This window comes from Dipodomys ordii, unplaced genomic scaffold (genome assembly GCF_000151885.1).
Source record: "Dipodomys ordii isolate 6190 unplaced genomic scaffold, Dord_2.0 Scaffold5, whole genome shotgun sequence".
Lineage (NCBI taxonomy): Eukaryota > Metazoa > Chordata > Mammalia > Rodentia > Heteromyidae > Dipodomys > Dipodomys ordii.
Window position 1 is genome coordinate 17,081,778 of NW_012267221.1, and position 21,321 is coordinate 17,103,098.

The 21,321-nt window shown below is 38.6% G+C and overlaps 1 protein-coding gene across 2 annotated transcripts in view; it reads right to left on the reverse strand.

The window, feature by feature from the left end:
* Positions 1-5,929, reverse strand: part of Galnt3 (polypeptide N-acetylgalactosaminyltransferase 3) — a 37,714-nt gene extending 31,785 nt beyond the window's left edge. Inside the window, exon 1 of one of the 2 annotated variants that reach the window (XM_013030710.1) lies at positions 5,668-5,929. The gene's annotated coding sequence lies outside the window, so the exon portion shown is untranslated. Of the gene's footprint in view, positions 1-700; positions 771-5,667 lie in introns of those variants that run through there. The other variant, XM_013030712.1, reaches the window with a different exon arrangement.
* Positions 5,930-21,321: the final 15,392 nt, after the last annotated feature.

Sequence of the window (21,321 nt, forward strand, 5' to 3'; positions counted from 1 at the left end):
TGTGTGTGTGTGTGTGTGTGTGTGCACATGTATACCCAGACAGGTGCTGAAGCAGACTATATTTTCATGACACATATAAAATGCTTGACAGAAACATGCACAAGATATCTTGCCTATCTGGGGAGAATGTGGAGATAGATAGGGGGTCCAATTTCCTACATGAAGGAAATTGAGTCTTAAGTATTATGGAGAAAAAAAGAGAAAAGGAAGGCCCTCTCAGCAGTGGGAGGAGAGCAAGAGCAAAGCTCACAGGAAAAGCAATGAAATCCATTGTTGGGATATACATTTTTGGCTTATAAACTATAAATATAGAATTAAGGCAGTGGTGGAAAACTTTTAAAGGCTGTGGGTTCTGTACTGTGAGCAAGGAGTAATTTTATGCAGACAGGAGGGTAATTCCAGTGTAGATGTCTTACAAAAGTCATCACTTTGGGGTTCTGCATGGAACTAGGGAAGACAAGAAGACATCAATGCAATATCAAATAAAAGGCAATGGTGGTGGCTCTCAAGGGCTTATTAGACCTTGAATTAGGGGAGCATAAGTGGTAGAGGAATTTGTGGTGGTGCTGGTGGTAGGTTGGGGAAAAAGGTGTAAAATGTTAAGCAGATTCAGTGTTCTGAGAGTTGCCATGTTAGTCTGCTTGGGCTGGTTATACCAAAACACTTTGGGCTGAATAATTCATAAACAGAAATTACTTACTGTTCACAGTCTGGAGGCTGGGAAGTCCTGGGTCAAGGCATTGTTTCACTCAATGCCTTGTGCAGCCCATTCCTCATAACCAGCACCTCCTACAAATGGTGGTAGAAGGGACAAAAAAAAAAAAAGCCTAATAAATCCTCTTAGGCTTCCTAAGGGCAGAAGCTTCATGATAACCTCATACGTAGCTCCCAAAAGCTGTCACCTCTTAACACCGTGGGCACTAGATTTCAACATATGAATTTTGTAGGGCCAGAAATGTTCAGATCAGAGTTATTGTGGAGGCTAAGAGTTAAAATGACCTCTGACTTTCTGGCATGACACTGGGTAGCGGTTCTATTCCTCTGTTATTGGAGCAGAATATATAAAAATTCAGAACATTTTAGATTTTAACCAAGATGACATGGTTCATATACCCAATATAACACTGTTACCTCCATTTTTAGGGCCTGGGGCGGCATTATATAATCACACTATTCTGTACTATTTCTGCAGTGTGAGACATGCCATCAATATGATAGCCTCCTGACAGTTCATTCATGTTTTCCTAACAAATGAGTCATGTGTTTTTGGATTTCAGAAGCTGATTTTGGAATTGTGGATAAGATATGGTAAATGAGCTAATATCTATAGATATAATAGAGAAAATAGAGGTTTGTGAGGCAATGAAGGTCCTGGTTTATACACATATTAATCTTCAGTTATTATGACAACTGAAAGATGCCCAGCAGGCAGTCAAACAGATAAGCAAATTAGTGTGGACAGCTTGAAATTGAAACAAGAACAGGAAAAAGATATGCTCAGGGAAATGCTCTAATGCCAGACACACAAGTCCAATTCAGAGAATGACTCAAGGAAGTTTCATCTAATTGTCAATAGTCATTAATGAGCTGGAACTTAGTCCTACTTCTCTTTGCTTCACCATATATTAGTGCACTTTTTTTTTAGGGGTAGGGGTCTGGTCGTGGGGCCTGAACTCTGGGCCTGGGCGCTGTCCCTCAGCTTTACGGCTCAGGGCTAGCACTGTACCACTTGAGCCACAGCGCCATTTCCGGCTTTTTTCTTTTTGCTTATGTGGTGCTGAGGAATCGAACCCAGGGCCTCATGCATGCAAAAGCGCTCTACCACTGAGCCACCTTCCCAGCCCTATTAGTGCACTTTTGTCTCTTGCATTGCTAGAGCTGATCTGAATTCAATGTTGCCATTGGCAGTACATTAATTATGTTAAAATTACTCAAATTATATAACACTAATTATTATGATACCAACCAGATGCACAATTGGACAAGTAATTGAGAATAGCAGTTTTCTTTTTGTTCAGCTTTTAGACAGAGTCATAAAAGATAAGAAATTTTGTACTCTACATATCAGAGGACTAAATATATCTGAAGATGATTCAGGTATTAATCAGTTGGGAATATTAAATATGTAATATTTTCTTTAGGAGAAAAATTCCTTCCACTGCAAATGTCAAAGGAGGCTGAAACTTACAACTTCTATGGAAAGCTTAATTATCCAATAAGGGCTTCCAAGATTAAATTTCTACAAGGTATTCAGGGATCTAATATCATTTCTTAATCTAACGGTTTTTTTTGAGGGGGATGATCCCTATAATTCATATCTTCTACATATTTCACAGTAAAGATTAAAATATAAAATTTAATTGACTATAAACAAAATAATGAAGAGTTATGTATTCTCTAATAATTGTTTCAGTCTTCACTCAGAATGAAAAGTCAGCCATAAAACAGAGAATAAAAATAGGTGTGAGTGTGATAATTATTTCTCTCTTTCAAACCTTCATTACCATAAAAAATCCTCTCACAAAACATTTCTAGACTTTTCTGTCCCATTATGCACTAGAGCATGCTGAGAGCCCATTTAAAATACAATAATGTACAATGAGATTTCATGTGGCTTCTAATGTTTAGAGGTTTAATCTAGCACCAAGTTCTTAGAGCCTCAAACCTTCCAACAAATGCTTAATTGGGATTCCAATATGATTTTGTGAAAAACTATTTTTTGAGGTGCTGGGAAGGTGGCTCAGTGGTAGAGCGCTTGCCTTGCATGCATGAGGCCCTGGGTTCGATTCCTCAGCACCACATAAGCAAAAAGAAAAAGAAAAAACAAAACAAAGCAAAAACTATTTTTTGTGTGTGTATATAAGCACATATGGAAGAGGCAATGAGCTAATGATAGAAAAAAATGGGTACCATTTCTACATTCTAGAATCTAGCTTATGTGTTGTCATCAAGTCAAGCTAATTCATTGAGATCAAATTTTTAAAATAAACCACCATGTATTAATGTTAAATATTATTTTGTGAAACTTGTTTCATATGTATACACATACACTTTAGTGCAAAGTGTTGAGGCATAGAATGCATTTTTATTTTGGACTGAGAATTTCAGGGTAAAAATTCTTTTGAAAAACCTAGTTTTTAAAACATTTTTTGAAACCCAAAATCTAGACTATTACAAATAGACAGGAGACATTGGGGCAATGCCTCGTAAAATATAGTTTAAGCCAATATAATAAAAGATGAGAAAACTAAATAATGCTGCCCAAATTGGCTCAAAAAATAATTGTGGCTCTGAAATACCCACAAAGGATTTAAAATCTTAAGGCATGTGGCATGTTCTTAAATATCCATGTGATCCACCATCCCAGCAAGAATATGATGGCCTAGCTGCGTCTCCACAGAGCCAGGCATCCTTGGACAAGTAGGAATTAGGGTAAATCAGAGCTGGACAGAGAACAACGGACCATTCTATAATTACAAAGGCCTTACAAGCTACATGAAAGGATAAAGATAAACATCTTATAAGTGTGAATGTGGGTGGTGAAATATAATGATACAGGAGTTCTGAAACAAGGCACTAGAATAATGATGCTATCTTTCACACTAACTTGTAGAGTGCACTGAAGGCAGAGGACCCCTCTCAGCTTCCTGTGTTATAACCTGGGATGGACTGGCTGGGCATACACAGCAGGAGGGAGCAGAAAATGCTGGGGTTAGGAGACAATCTAATTTTTGAAGTCCTCATTATCATAATGCAGGGAATCATGTTTCTCCCTATTTTATAGATAGAAATTGAAGCCCATTGCTAATTAGTCAATTAGAACATCTTACAATTCTCCCTGAAAGTAAGGGTAAAGATAATCTGACAACACGAGTCCAATAACAAATGAAGATTAATATTCAAAATTATGGGAACAACACTGACTATAATTTTAAGACAGCATTTAATGATGAATTGGGCTGGTAAGGCTGGGTAAGACTCTTTTGAGAAAAGCAGAAAAGTCCTGGTTGAATTTAATTATGTCCTGTTACACTGTGGCTGTTTTGAATTTTTAAAATTTTAGTTACACTTTCTTAAAAGCATATTATTGCTTAAGCCATTGAAGCCATTTTAAGTTCAATGTACAATTTAAAATATGTTTTAGAAATGAGGAAAGAGAACTCAACACAGGGAGTGGAATTAGTATTTATTATTAGAATGTTGATGTAAAACGTTGCTTAAAATAATATCAATAGGAAGAGTCTTGGTACAAATAAACTGCTGAGAGTGTTTAATATGCGTGGTAGATTTCTGTTATTAATAGCAAAAGTTAAATTTAAAGAAAATTGTAGGGTGAGGACTGAATCTCATGTATGTTAGCCACAAACTGGAAGAAAAATTACATAATAAAAGCGCAGATGTCATACCCCCTCCCTCACAGCCAGAAGTTTTCAAATTTAACCGTAGCAGTTGTGTGACTTTCAACAATCGAATTTGATTTTAAATGCTCTCATGGTGTAGTGTAACTCCAGTAGCAATGTATGTTGATTTAACATGTTAAGTTACATTAACATGTCTTTAAAAATCAGAAGGAAAAAAAAAACCCAAAAAGAACAACGGGTAACCTGATGGGGTTCCCAAACCAAAAAATAGTTCTTTGATGATTTTGAAAAAAAAAAAAAAAAAAGGAACTAGAAGTGTAAGGCCAGAGCCAATCCTCTAGCCTCAATGCTCATGCTTTAGAAAAGTCTAATTAGGCAAGAGAGGAATTTGGGCCTGGCACGCCCAGGTTCAGACGTGGCAGGATCCTGAAAAAAAAAAAAGTATTTTTTTTTCTTTCTTTTGAACCTTTGAGTCATCTGCCACAGGCAAACCATAGGCGCGGTGGACTGGTCCTTAAGTCAACAGGTCCAAGGAGGCGCCGTGCGGTTGGTGCGTGGCAGCCGGACTTCCTCCAGCCAGGAAGAGCCCAATTCTTCCCAATCGAACTGGAAAGCGGGCGCTGCTGTGGCTGGGGAGCGGGGGGGGGGCGTGTACCCGGAAAAAAAAGCATCCAGAGTCAAAAGAGAGAGAGAAAGTGGGGTGTCCGCCTCCCGACCACAGAGCCCCTCTCCAAACCAGTCGGAAACCATTTCAATGGCTCCGGACGCCGCGGTTTCCAGCCTAGGACTGTCTGGGGGTCCGGCTGGGAAAGTTGCCTGGCAGAGCTTTTGGCCCTTCCCAGTCGCGGCTTTGGCCCCCGTCGGGCACCGGGCAGGGAGGAGGCGAGCCACCTGCAAAGCTCAAGCGCCAAGGCGGCCGCTGCCCGCCCCCCGCCCCGACCCCGGCCGCCCCGTCCGGCCGCCCCTCACCGACACCACCACCCTCCGCCAGCGCCCCGAGACGTGCCCGGGCCGCCAGCGCTGGGGCCCCAGTCCGGATCTTCTGTCTGGAGCCACTCCGCAGAGCCAATGAGGGGACCCCCCCCCGGAGAGAGGGGAGACCTGTGTGCCCACCTCCTGCCCCCCTCACCCGGCCCCGGGCGCCCCTTTCGCCCTCCACCGAGGAGGGCAACTGAAACCCCCTCTCTCGAGACCTTCTCCAACCGGTCGCCGGACCGCAGCGCGATGCCCACCACGTGAAGCCCGGCGGCCGTCCCGCCGCCCCCTCGGACGAGTCCCCGGCCTCGGCGCTGGCCCGTCGACTTACCGGGCAGGTGGGCAGGGCAGGGCGGCCGGACGCTTGGACGTGGGCCGGGCGCCAGGTGCAGGTGGCGGCGGGCGACTCCGGTTGCTGTCGCTACAGTTGTGGGCTCAGTCGAGCTCCTCCTCCGCCACCGCCTCCTGCCTTCCCGCTGGGCCTCCTGCGTTGCCAGGAGAGGCCGAACTGAGGCTCCGCTTCCTCTGGGAGTCTCCCAGGTGAGCTGCTGCCGGCGACGTCGGCAGGGGCGAGGCCCCCGTCCCGCGCCTGCGCGCCAGCCTCCGGCCCCGCCCAAGTCCTACCTGAGCGCTCCAGGTGAGCGCCGGAGACCCCGCGCGCGCGCACACACACTCACACGCACACACACACGCGGGGCCGGCCGAGCGCCGTCACGGCCGAGCGCTGCGGCCGCGCGGCCCTGCGCTCCGCGGTGCGCGGCGCTGCCGGGTCCCGCGCGACTCCTGCCTACCAGCCCGAGTGCGCGTGAGGAAGCCCGCCCTGACCTGGCGGCGGTGATCGCCCACCTAGTACCCGGAACACAGTCTGGGTCCTTGGGGAAACCGACCTCGATCTTCCCCCCCAGCACTAATTTCCTTTCTCTTGGGTTTGTCAGAATGAAAGAGTGCCCTGTCCCCAGGACCGCTTCGTGGGGACAGCAACTGTCGGCTTGTGTGGTTTCCTCGGCAGGGCTCTGCAGCTTCTGTCGCTGGTTCGGCTGGTGGCTTCCTCCCCTGGTAGTCTTGATTTCATCACTTGACTCACTCCGGCAAGGCTAGTGGTTTCCGTTTCTGTAAGAGCCAGCTCTGGCAGGGGCGCCTCACGTCCAAAGGAGGAGCTTCTCCCTTCCAAAGTAGGGCTGGTGCTGGACGGTGCACCCCCAAATTGGGGAGCGCCTCCTCTTTCCTGGATTACTACCCCAAAGCTGCCACCCCAGGGAGAACCCCCGCTGTCCTTGTTTGGAACGAGGCTGCGGTTTCCTGGAGAGGGCTTGTTTGTACTGTCGATTTGTTTAAAAGCTGAGCCTCTATTCTGGAAAGGTGAGAACACAAGACTCTTAAGAAGATGATGGGTTTCGCCACTGTATTTAAGATAATTTTATACATCGTTCCCTCTATGATATTTACAGTTTCCTGTTTCGGCCTTCCTTCTACAGCTGTGACACTGGCCCACCCCAAATCCGGACTCAAAATTGTCTTTATACATTTCTATGAACTCGGTGATTGGGTTTTTTTTTAATCTCAAAAGTGCATAGGGATGCAAATGACAAATCAGTTAAAAAGACTTTGGGGGGGGTAGCATGTTTAATGACATGGTGACAGGTTTTGTCTGCAAAGATTATCTGTGGCTTTTCGCCTACATTTTGACGGTGAGGGTGCTTGTTTACTGATTTACCAGTTTTATGTGTCACCTAAAAGAAAGGCATAAATACTCATTAGCGAAAGGTGTTTCAGTAGTACATTTCTTGTAGAATCTACAACCTTGGTTTTAGCATCCACAGCGCTATTTTACATGTCAACATATACAATTAGTTTTAAAACCTTACTTAGGTAATTCTCTTTTACATGTTATGCTTCTTTCTAGTGTATCAGGAACCTTTGAGTGTTTGTGACATTTTAATATTAGCACCTAAAAGCAATTTTTAAACTCATTCTTCCTGCCCTGCCCTACTCTCCAAAAACAGTCCAGGAAGCAGCCGTATCTGTGTGTCTGTATGAATACACACATTTGTAAACATTACACATGTTTATATTACACATTCATACTCATTAGTATTGTTTAACTTTACAACCAGGACTGAGAACTTTTTCTTTTTCTTTCTTTTTTTTTTTTTTTTTGGTTTGCAACTTTTTCTTTTACTGTTTGGAATTTGTCACTGAACTTTAAGGAATTTGGGAGAAATCCTAACTGTACAATGAAGTCTGCATCCTTTAGCCGTGTGCCACCCATTCCTGAATGAGGCAGGAGCCAAAGATTGTCAGAATTTTGAAGTTGCGCACAGGTGAAGGGCAACAATTTTTACTGACAACCAGGACAAAGCAGATAGAAATTGAGCACCAATCTGGAATCCAGGAGCTGAGATGCAGTGACATCAAATAACAACAGAGAAGGAAAGCTGGAGCAGACCTACAAAAAGGCTGAGAGTGAGCAAGTAGGACCAAAGTGCTGCTTGGGGAGGGAACAGAACAAAAACATCAAGATGTCCAGTCAGGAGTTACTAACAAATTGGCTGTCAACATTACAATGGGGTCAGATAATTTAACTAAGGAGCACAGTATTTCTGAATCTGGTGTTACATGTACTGTTTCACCCATGACTTGTACTGTTATTTCATACCATTCTGAAAGAAAAATAAGGAGTTCTTTGACTTCACAATAAGATTAATTATGCTGCAGGCCCAACAAATCTTTTTTTTTTTGTTATTCTGAAACGTTTAATGCCCTAAAGCTAATCAGATGCAGAGTTTTTGAAATTACCACTGTATTCACAACTATAAAATATACAATTTGCTTTTTAGAAGTAAAATTAGCATTTCATCACAAAAGAAAATTTAGGGGTCTGTCGGGGGCGCCCAGGTGGCTCACGCCTGTAGTCCTAGCTAATCAGGAGGCTGAGATCTGAGGATTGCAGTTCAAAGCCAGCTGGGGCAGGACAAAGTCCATGAGACTCTTACTTCCAATAAAAACCCACTAGAAAACCGAAAGTGGTGCTCAAGCGGTAGAGCACTCACCTTGAGCTGAAGAGCACAGGGACAGCGCACAAGCCCAGAGTTCAAGCCCCACGACTGACAAATAAATAAATAAATAAATAAGGGTCTTAGTGTATTTATGGATCTTGAAATAAGCCCATCTTAATGCTAAGTGGTTGGCATATAATGGCAGTGAAGTTAAAAAAATTGGGTAGATTTTATGGCAGGAAGGAAGGGTCTCTCCCACCCCTCATACTTGTGTATTCAAACACACACTATTAGCTACACAATGCTCATTTGTATTGATCTGAAACAATAATTGTGTAGTCACCTCTGTCACCCCCAGCATTTAGTAGGTATTCAATAAATACATCAACTATCATACCCACCAACTATAATAACAAAATGAACAAACATAGTCTTGAGTAAATTAAAAGTGACACATTGCATGGAGAAATAATCTATAGCAAGTATAAGTAATGGATTGAGAATTTCAGGGATATGCTTTTATAGCTACCAAAATTGACCTATCTGTTTCACAGGTTACTGTGCAAAGCAAAGTAACTTACACTGCTGCAAGTTTCTTCACTTTGGACTTAAATCCCCCACCCCCACCCCCTACACACATATGAAAGAATAAGCAAAATTGTGCAGATTGAGTAAATCTGACTTAAGGTATTTTGTTTGTTAATTATTTAATTGCTGCTTAAACAGGGCTTAGCAACTCTGTTGAAAACATATGCCCAGATTTAGACTTTTATAAACAATTTTGCTTCATGAGATCCTAGCTAGGATGTCTCAAACAGAGATTTTGGCTCAAAGGCCAAACAGATTGAAACATTTTCACCAAAAGAAATTTTTAAAAATTGAAAGGTGAATGATTCAAAAGACGAATACTGCTACCGGGTACTGATGGCTCACGCCTGTAATCCTAGTTACTCAGTAAGCTGAGACCTGAGGATCATGGTTCAAAGCCAGCCTGGGAAAAAAGTCTGTGAGAATCTTATCTCTAGTAAACTACCAGAAAACTGGAAGTGGTGCTGTGGCTCAAGTAGTAGAGCGCTAGCCTTGAGCTGAGGAGCTGAGGGACAGTGCCCAGGCCCAGAGTTTTAAGCCTTACAACTGATAAAGGAGGAGGAGAAGGAGGAGGAGGAGGACCAGGAGGAGGGGGGGGAGAAAAATAGTGCAATGCCTTACTGAAGTACCACATATATGCATGCTTTTATTTATTTTTTTATTTTTTTGGGTCTGGTCGTAGGGCCTGAACTCTGGGCCTGGGCGCTGTCCCTCAGCTCTTCAGCTCAAGGCTAACGTTCTACCACTTGAGCCACAGCGCCACTTCCGGCTTTTTTCTTTTTGCTTTTGTGGTGCTGAGGAATCGAACCCAGGGCCTCAGGCATTCAAGGCAAGCACTCTACCACTGAGCCACCTTCCCAGCCCCTATATGCATGCTTTTAAAGATAATAATATAGCAAAATCCTGGTTTGTGATTGCTAAAACAGTATGAACATAAGTAGATTACTGAAATTTGAGGGCACTGTTTTATGTATAGTTTTCTTTTTGTCATTACCTGAAGAGCCACCCCAGATTTTCAAAGTGACTGACATTCCTATGAGGATATTTATTGACTTAAATTGACACAGAATTGCATCTTGTTAATTTTGTATCCTTGATGCTTGGTACATAGTAGGTGCTCAATAAATATTTGATGAAATGTATTGAATAGAGTGCAGAGTTTCAAGCTTTTAAGCATTAGCATAAAAGCAAAAAGAAATGCCATGCTGAGTCAGACTAATATTTTATCTATTGAGCTCTAAATTCTTACAGTGGCACTGAAGATATTTTTGGGAAAATATGGTAATGGTCTTACATGATGGAGACCTCTGAGACCTGTTCCTGGTACTCTGGACTCATACTTGTTCCTAGATTAATCTCCTTTTCTATAAAAATTATTTAATTATTGCAAAACATTTCATAATCATTACAGAAAACATTTTGGAAAAAAAGACAAGCCAGTTTTGGAATACTCAAAAGTTACTTATATCAATATGGATCAATACTACCAGACTCTTCTAAACAATTAGTTCTCTCCCTTTCTCCCCCACTGTGAGTGTGTGTGTGTGTGTGTGTGTGTGTGTGTGTGTGTGTGTGTGTGTTTCTTGGGATAAAATTCAGGGCTGCTTACCTATAACTCCCATCCCCATACTTTGTGTTGGTGTATGATTTAACCAGGTCCTTTCACCTACCAGGCAGTCATTCTAACCATTGAGCCATACTTCCAGTCCTTCTGACTCTTCCTATTAAATATACTGCCTTGAAAAATTGGGGAGGTAAAATAGTAAATACAAAAAGAAACAGAAGCAAGTTTGTAAAAAGACGATATCATTAAAGGCACATGTGTTGTAGCAAATTTTCTACTCGATATTTCTTTCCATGACAATAAGTCCTTTCACAACATTAGTTTAACTGGCTGTAGTTGCATTTAACCTCATCCTTATTGTTGGACAGTGCAGATCACTTCCAAAGTTTGCTAATGAAAACAGTTTTGTGGCAGACTTTATCTCAAAATACTTATAACAATGTTCTTTATTTCTGAGTGTGTTGGTGGATGATATAAAAGTGGCGTGCATGTGGACAGTAGGAAAGGAGGTAAAGAGCTTAGAACTTGTTAAAGAAGAAGAAGAATACAGACAAGGGAATCATCCACAAGCAATATGTTCTCCAGGCCTGGGGAAATCTTTGGGACACATTTTCCCTCACCCAAAAAAAGATTTCATTCCAGAGTCTATACCAGAAGTAGAGGAATTATGCCTGGAGAAACATCTAATTTTTGCAAATTCTGGGCAGATTCTTAGCCTGTATCACAATACCATGTGTACTTGATTCACAGAAAGATGATGTCCAGACAGACCTTTTAAGTCTGTCTAGGGATTTGTATAAATTAAAAACTGTCACCATTAGGCAAAGACAGCCTATCGGTCCAGGGTTTAACCAATTCATGACTCTTTCCTCCTACCTAAAGCAAATTCCCTCCAGGGCATAGGAATAGCTAACTAGAAGTTAGGTTATTTTCCAGTCCCATTTTCTCTTTCGTTAAATCCTCTTATGTAGGGCACAACCTAACTATCCCATGTTCAGTAAGTTATCAACCCCATCCACTAGTAGTCAGCTATCTTCAGATAGCTGTGGGACAAAAAGAGTGATAAAAAGAAGAAGGAAGGAAGGAAGAAAGGAAGGAAGGAAGGCAGGCAGGCAGGCAATAAGGAAGGAAGGAAGGAAGGAAGGATCAAACAAAAGAGAAGGAGTAAGAGAGGAGGGAGTAAGGGAGAGAGGGAGAGGGAGGGAGCATGGGAAAGAAGGAAGGAATGAAAGGAAATTAAAAAGAGACACAAGAGAGAGACTGGCAAACAAAATTGCCCTCTTGTTCCCCTCTCTTGTGTAAGCATATACTTCTGCAGTGTGATTTTTGCTGGTCCCTTATATCTGGAGGCATCGTTGCTTATTTTTTTACTTTTCAACTCTTGTGTTTGTGAAATTTGCTTTGACCTACCCAGTATCATAGCTATGGTACTATGTGAATTCTAAACCTCAGAGATGATTTTTCACATGTTACTGTCCCGCCCCTGCAGTGGAGATGGTCATCCTTGAGGATGAAAGGACTTATGGAAAGAGACAGATGATGTGTGGAGCTCAGAGCAGTCAACTGCCAGCTGAGTGCAACCTGGAGAAAAATCTAGGCATATACATGAGCAACCTGAGCAATCCACAAAGTCAGGAGAAAGAGCAATTTGTTATGATAGTAAGTTTCTAAGTGTTGAGGGGACTTTTAAACTATTACATTTAATTGCTGCATCTCACAAACATTAGCACTTGTGTACTTGTTACATTTGTGTACCCCATGTTCCTTTCTAGTTGATATAGTGGAAACTTTTGAGATGAAAAATATGGATTTATTGGAATTTTAAAGGTCTAATCCTTATAGCACTGTGCATAAAACATACACAAAACATGATATTCTTGGAAAAATATTATATTTTTAATTAGAACTAGGTTTCAATTCCTATCTCAAAAATGTTGATTACCGTTTACAGAATGGAGAAAGAGAAGAGAGTTAGAGTTAAGCCTGGTGGTAAGAGAAGAATCATGTAATCTCTCACAATTTTGGAATCATATTACATAGTCACTATTCATAAACACCAAATGTGGAGGAAAGCGATTTTGACCTCATACTGTATGGGTTCACCTAGATCCAAACAGAATTTAGTCATATATTTCCTACTCTGGCAAGAAGTAGAACTCTTTGCCCAGTGCTAAGAATATTTCTAAATGGGATCTCGAGGCAGATAGATCTTGAATAATCCAGCAGCAGCCAGAGTAACCTCCAAATACATGGTCTAATGCAGGGAAAATAGTTTAGATTCACATTTTTGTAAAGTAAGTTTTATTCAAAGAGATTCACACCCTTTCATTAACCTATGACTGCTTTGATATGACAGTGGCAGTGATGAGTAGTGGTGACAGAGACTTCTTACTCTATAAAGCCTAAGATATTTATTGGGTGGCTCTTTACAGAAAAAAGACAATAGTGTTCCAGATAAAACAGAGAGAATTGAGAAAATTTACATCTTGTGTGATACACAAAATTGAAATAAATAAGGCAGGTTAGAATAGAGCTCATTATTATCTTCAACTCTTTGCTAGCATGTACAAAGCCCTGAGTTGCATCACCGGTCCCCGCCTCTCCAGCCTGCCCCATTCTCTCTCTGTCTCTCTGTCTCTCTCTGTCTCTGTCTCTGTCTCTCTCTCTCTCTCTCACACACACACACATACACACACATACATGCTCACCAAACAACTAAAACTATCTAGGCTGTGATCAGAAGGCATACCATTAGAACCAGAATGCAGTATGGTCCCAATTGCCACCAGTGTATTTATGAAATACATCCCATCAATCTCATTGCATACTTTGCTCTAGGGAGGATCTTTGGAGTGTAGGTACATCCTTAGTGATAGAACAAGTCCCTGATTTTTACCAAGATTTAATTATTTCCAATTGCTGCAATAGAATTAGATAAATTGATCATAGCTATAAGCATAGAAAGTAATAACACATTAAGATTTTTATATGCAGTTTTGCCTTCAGAAACTAGTACCCACCCTGAGGCCTCCCTTAGTGATAAATGGAAAATCAGTACCAAAGAAATGCATGTTGAACATTTGGCCTCAATACTGGGTTTTCCTCTGTTATCTTGAAAACTTCATGATGGCATTGTCATTTGCACTCATCTCTCATATAAACTTTGTGATGATGATGATGGTGATGATGGTGATGCATTCTTGATTCTTCCATCTAACCTCTTCCATGTGCCCTTTTATATTCTCTAAATATGTTGTTTTTCTCTCTTGTTCTAAACTCTGAAGATAAAAAAGACAAGTGGATAAAAACAAATCTAAAAGTGGGGGAAACCACAGGGAAAATATCCCGAGGTCTTCAGTGTGTCTCTTTAAAGAGATTTAGACAATAAGGAAGAGGCTTGTAATACTTTTCCATGAGCTCATATTCTGAGAAAAAAATCATTTCCTACTTAGATCTGTGATGTGAGGCAAGAATATTCATTGAGCACTAACACTGTGCCAGGAATGATTCTTATATCACCTCATTTAGTCTCCACAACATGTCTGTGTGATTCTTCAAGTGAGGAAACTCAGTGACAAGCTCAAAGATGCACAGCTAGCAGAGCTGGAATGTGAAAACAGATGTGTCCAGCTAAAATATCATACACTACAAGCTGTATGACAGAAGTTGTAATTTTCCCTCAAATCCATGAGTAGATGAATTATCATCTGTACTTCATTCTTAGATATTCATTGACAATTTCTCTTTTCACACTTGTTATGTCATTTATATTTTATGGGCAATTAAAAGGTTTTGATTTTGCATATAAATTTTGCAATGCATTTAACATAGTAAATGAAAATTGCTAATTGTGTTCCATATAGAAAGTCCTTTAATTGTAAGATGCTATGAAACAGATCCTATGTAAAACCACTGATTTCTACAACAAAAACTTTGAAAAACATATTAATGTCTAGACAACTCAGAGGAATTAAAGGGAGTAAAAAAACTATATATGAGTACAATGTTCCATTTAACAATAGGATCATGTTCATTCATTTCAGTACCCAAATGTAACTTACGGGCAGGGGACATAACTCAGTAATAGAGCACTTGTCTGGAATGTGCAAGGTCCTGGATTTGATCCTCAACACCAAAAAAATATTATGTATTACATTTTGTAGTGTTGTAAATAGTATAAATAAAGGATAACGAGGATTGTAAACATGACTGCATCTTTTTTCTTTTTTTTTTGGTGGAACATGGGGCTTGAACTCTGGGCCTGGGTGCTGTCCTTCAGCTCTTCAGCTCAAGGCAAGCACTCTACCACTTGAAGCCATAGTGCCACTTCCAGTTTTCTGAGTGGTTTATTGGAGATAAGAAATCTCAGGGCTTTTCCTGCCTGGGCTAACTTTGAACCATGATCCTCAGATCTCAGCCTCCTGAGTAGGGAGGATTATAGGCGTGGGCCACCGGCTCCCAGATGATTTTATCTTGAAATAAGTATATAAGAAAGCAGTATGTGGTATTGTAAGGCATAAAATGCTTCAATATAATATTTCATGATATTTAATAGCATAATTTTGTACATGAAGTTATAACTAGTAAAATTGAAATAAAAAATTCAAATAGATTGTTATAATAAGTATCTTTCTTTAAAATAATATATAAATATTGGGAGTAAAAAGGTTTGGACCAATTATTCCAATTATTCTTAATTAGTTTCAGAACAGAAACAAAACTGTGAAATAAGAAATTGTGATAAAGCTAATTCATGTACGGATGGAATGGTGACTTTTATAATTTTATTGAAACACATACAGAACTCCTAGATATGTGCAATTTCAGAAGATGGCCTTTGATTCTCTAAGAATCTAATATAAAAATTATCCCATAATATAATAGATCAAATTAGGAAAAGGATCCTTGTATATAGAAATGTTTCTACAAAATTTTCATGAGATTTCAAAATAGCTTTTCACTGCTAAAGATTGTTAAAAAAACAAAACATCTGGGAAAACCTGTCACCATATTTTATGGAATTTGACCTTTCACAGCATTATGGACCAAAATGAACTGGACTTACTAGTTTTACAATCCTGTCTTTGGCTGTTTTTCTTCACAGCAATTAAATACTGTCATAATATCATAGAAATGAGGAAATGATTTCTCAGGTCATTCAAAGATGCATTACTTTTTAAATATTTTGCTTAGATGTTATAGTGATTGCTTAGTTCCCCTCCTATTGTTTTTGCCAAATATTGAGCAGTTTTAAAAGGAACATTTATTCAATACGTACAATATACTAAGAATTGTAATGCAATAGAAATCTACAAATCTATGGCCTGCTGAAAGTAAAAGATTTTTTTATGTCCTGTGAGCAATTCTCATTACTATTAACTCCTAATTCTGAGTTGTGTTTTAATCATTCTCTTGCTTTCCTTTTTTCCACATACATTTATATACTGGTTAGCTCTGTACATTTTAAAAATTTTTGTGTATTAATCAAATGTAGTGTATTAGCAATGTTTTATTATTCAATTTTTGTTTGTTTTTACTGGTTCTGGGACTTGAAGTCAGGGTCTGGGTGCTGTCCCTGAACTTTTTTGCTCAAAGCTCGTACTCTACCACTTGAACTACAGCTCCATTTCTGGCTTTTTGGTGGCTAATTGCAGAAAAAAGTCTCATGGACTTTCTGCCCAGGCTGGCTTTGAACTGTGGTCTTCACATCTCAGCTTCTTGAGTGGACAGTATTACTAGTTATGAGTCACCAGCATCCAGTGTTCATTTCCTGATTTTTAAAATTCAGCATTATATACACAAGATTTATATATGTTGTGGTATGTGACTGTAATTATTTATTTTGTACACCATCTTGTGTTTATATATCATGCTCTTTTTGTTGTTGTTGTTGCTGTTTTAGTCTTTAAGACAAGGTGTCTGCTGCCCACGCTGCTTCAAAAATCAATATCCTCTGTCTCAGCCTCCATAGTATTGCAATTATAGTTATATGTCGCCAAATACAGTGCAAATTCTGCTTTTGATGAGCATTTAGAAATTTAGAAATTTACCAGGTGCATGCAAGTGAGAGATATTACAAACTGTACTGTTAAGAACATTGCTATGCTTGCCTTCTGGTAAAAGAGCATATGAAAGAGATTTTCTTGGATAAAATAACAAGGAATGAAATTGCTGAATTATAGCAATATCACCAGATATTGCTCAGTTGTTTTCCAGTATGGTTATATAAAACATTCTTATGATTTTAATGGCTTATTTATTATTACAACCATACACCTACATACACATGTGTATGTGAACAAAAATTTGAAAAGATTTTATATACCAGAAATCTAAATAGCAGCATTATAGGTACTTTCTCACAGAAACAAGAATTGTGAAAGTTGTGGTTGATTAGGAATTTTTGTCATTTGTTGCCAGGAAACAAAATAAGGGAGAAATGGGAAGAATGTTTTGGTTGTATCTTAACAGATGGAAAAACAAATGCGTTTATCTTTCACTTGCTGTTATTATACTGTTGATGTCTTCATTTCATAGGCATCACTCCATTTCAATCTTGGTCATTGGTCTTCTAAATACATTCAAAGGCTGATTGGTCACATTTAGTTATGTGCTATGCAAGAAACCAATTTCAGGGATGGACTGCACTTCTTCAACTGTAACTTCTAAAAATCACCCGTAATGGAACAATGGAGAATAGTTTAAATATATAGATATATTATGTATATAATCGCTTAAATATCTATATCTATCTAAATATCTATCTGTATGTCTGTCTGTATATCACCCCATAAAATTTTTGGTACTTTTATTCTCTTTTAACAAAATTGCATACTTGAAGTTAAAGAAGACTCATGAGCTGCCTGTTGGGTATATTTCAAATACTCTAAAGCCTTAGACTTTACTTAAAGTCCTCTGGGTACAATATCGCCAGAAGCACACACTTTTCATTTTTATCTAATAAAATTTCTTTAATCAATGCAGGCTAGCAAGAATGAGTTGTTCTTTAAAAAAACATTTTGCAAAATACAAAAAATAACTTAAGGGTGTCTATTATACTTCCTTTTTGTAAACATATTATTTTTTCAAAACTTCTCAATGTTATAAGAGCCCCAAATCATGTAAATTAGAATTGAGCAAATGCTAATATAATCTTGAAAGTTTCTTGAGTGGTATCCTATTAATTCTTGTGCTCTGCTTTTTAGTATGTGTGTGCCTAATGGTCTAATTTATCCTGCAATTAAGATATAGTGGCTTGTATGTTTCATCTTGTGTTCCTTTCAGTAGGACTGTGCATGCATTCATATACTACATACATACTGAATAAGTAACCAGAGACATTTGTAAGCAACCATTGCTACTAACTTAATAAGGAGTTTATTGAATATTAAATAATATGAATACAAACATATCTACTGCAAATTAAATGGAGAATCACAGAAATTTTCTAAGTTTTCTAAGTAAATATATTGGGTTCTAATTATTTGGTCATTGTTATTCCTTTGCTTTTGGAGAGCTACTCGGGTAAACCATGCTTTCTAATCTATAATCAAATATTGCAAAGCAAGCATATCAGCCATTAAAGAATCAAAGACCTGAAACTCAAATAATAATATTGAGTGAATATTAATGAAAATTTTTATGGATACTAAGTATTTTATATGCTTTATCTGATGTAATTTTCAAAAAATGCTCCAGAAATAGATAATATTAATATCATGCTACAGAGGAGAAGTACAAAACTCAGAAAATTATGTGACTTACTCAATCCATTGACCAGCAGAGTGAGAATTTACCCCACATGGACGGATGTAAGAAACTGTGTCCTTAATCACCCTGTGCAACTCTCATAGGAAGTATATTCTATTAGTGCCTTGTCCTCACATCTGGGAACTCTAAGAAATAAGCAACACTTACATATGTGACTCCAAATGAGCTGCCCTCATGTTCACTTTGCCATGGGCAAGTAGTGCCAGGTCTCATTTATTATTCTTCCCCAGGGGCCTTACAGTGTTTACTGGGGAATAAGGCATGCATGTAAACACAATCAAAAGCATATGTGTTATCAGAGACAGACTATATTGATGTATATAGGTAGAAACTCTCTTGGCTGAAGGGATGAATCTCTGAAAAGATGATACTATGAATCTTTAGGAGAAGGATGAAGTAGTCAGGATTTTGCAGTAGGCACGTCCTCTGGACAAAAAGCTTTAGATAGGTTTTACATACAGTCTGTTGAATTCTGATTTTGACAGGACAGAGTCGAGACCAATCTATGTCACTTCCACATAACTCTTCTAGGATGATGGGGAGAAAAAAGACTAATATTCCCTGAGCCTGAGAAGTATATTTATATGAAAAAGGAACAAAAATTCAGAATAGCAAAAGAATTTGGTGGATTGGTTTTAGTTTTCCATACTGTAATAATTATTCTTCTTCCTCCTTGTCCTCATCCTCCTCGTCATCATCCTACTCCACCCCTCCTCCTCCTTCTCTTCCCCCTCCTCTTCCTCCTCTTCTTCCTCCACCTCCCCACTTTAATAGTTGTACAAAGAAGTTGCCATTCACAAAAGCAGTTTATGAATACAGTGCATCTTGATCAATGTTACTCATTTCATCATTTTCCACATCCCTCCCTTCCCCACCCCTTCTTTCAAGTTTCTTAAATCTGTAGGATATTAAATTTTATGACTGCATTTCCCCTTCCTCTCTCCCTTTATCTACCCCTCTCCCTGTAACCTCACCCCCCACTTATCAAGTACCCATTTTGTTGGACTGTGAATTGGCCCTTCTAAGAAATTACATCATTTGATTTCTTCCCTCCAAATACAATGTCTTGGTTAATACATTTACATATACTTGTGTACATCCCTAACACCTTTCCTAGTCCTGTACTGTCATCCATATTCTAAAAGTAAACATTTATTTCAGAATAATTTGTTTATACTAGCATTTTAAATCTGCCTTTAAATAATATATTTTCAAAGAATAATTTAATGTACCTGAATTTCATTAAGAATGTTCATAGTTGAAAACATTTTTCCCAACAATGGTTTCTAATAAAGAAAACTTCCCTCAATACTGTTAAAATTGTTGTTTGGAAGCTAAATCTCAGTGGTAGAGCTTGTATTTACCATAATGTAAGAGACTCTGGGTTCAAACCTCAGAACTATGTTAATAATTAATCAATCACAATTTCTATTTGATTATTTAAGGTGCCAGTCCATGATAGAATTCTGAACAATTTCAGAAAGGAAACACATATACACATTAATTATTAGCTGCACAATCAAAAATGATGCTGTGACTACACAGATCTGAATTCAGCTCTGATTTCTATGCATATAGCAAAGGGTGTTTGAATTGCAAAGCTCTATAATGAACAAATAAGCATTAAAAATATAGAAGCCCAATCTAAAAGATGCTACAAATATACATAAATGGATAGTAGATATCAAGTATACATCATATATCTAATATAGTACAATGTATAATATACAATGTATCTATATCACTCTGTCTATTTCTCCATAATCTATCTATTTATCTATTTTTACTATCTAACATTGCCCTTCCACTAAAATTCCCTATGAGAACTGCTTATATTAAAGGTTTTTTTTATAGATTTTGAAATGTAAACTTAAAAAACAAAGAGGGATAAAAAGTAAACAAATGCAGCAAAGGTACTCACTAGATATCATGTTGAAAACGAACTATACAGTTGGTAGGTGGAGATGGGAGGGAAAAATCTGGAAGAGAGTGAGGAAAGAGGTGACATTGTCCCAAAAGAAATGTACTCATTACCTGACTTGTATAACCTTAACCCCACTGTATCGCCTTTATAATAACAACAAAACAAGAGAGACAAAAAAATCATGGAATTAATCTTGAAATAAAGTGTCTCAGTAGAAATTATCAGTACACAAAGCATCCCAAGAACAAATCAAGCTCACATAACTAGATGGGAGTGATTAGTTAGAAATGAGAAATCAGACTGCAATTAAATGTAAAAACATTTAAATGGACTATACTGATGCATGTTTTCCTTTAAACACCTCAACACATGATATTGACAAATGGAGAGACAGTAAAATTATGTTAATTGACAATACAATTTCACTAATATTTACTGTAAAAATTTGCCAAAATAACATTTTTCATCATCAGATAACCAAACACACCTAGCATTACAGAATGTTTTGTTTTTTTTAATGTAGCTACTCTATATTCCTTCTTTTTACAAAATTAAAAAGCAGATTTTATTTTCCCTAATATATCTAGTTTAAGGCTATTCTAAATGTTGAAGATTTAATTATTGCCCTAATTAAATGCTACTATCCACTTGGGTGAATCCACACATCGCTATTTCTTAGCAATGTGAGGATGTTGTTTTGCTTAAATAAATGTATGCTTATGCAAGAAAGCTTCTAGAGAAGCTTTCTTTTTCTATTGTTTCCATGCCAATGATATTTCACCTCCTGTTTTCATGTCCTGAAATTTTACAGTAGCAGCAATTCTGCTATGCATATCCTCTTATCTGATATTTGTTAGGATTATATTTGGCTGAAATTTACACCCAAAATTGACTAAGAGTGACTTAAAGAGAGGTTTTCCCCCACCTAATGTAACAATTCTGAAATATGGGGTTGCTGCCTTTGGTTCAGTAAATTCAGAAATACAATCTTTTTTATATTTCTGCTTTATTGTCTTTAATGTATCATTCTTGCATGATCAAGCCAAGAGAGCCTGATCAAGCTAGGAGAGAAGGAAAGAAAGGCTGCTTGCCATATCTCTCTCTTCTTCTCAGATGTGTAAAAGCTTTCCCACAAGTACCCTT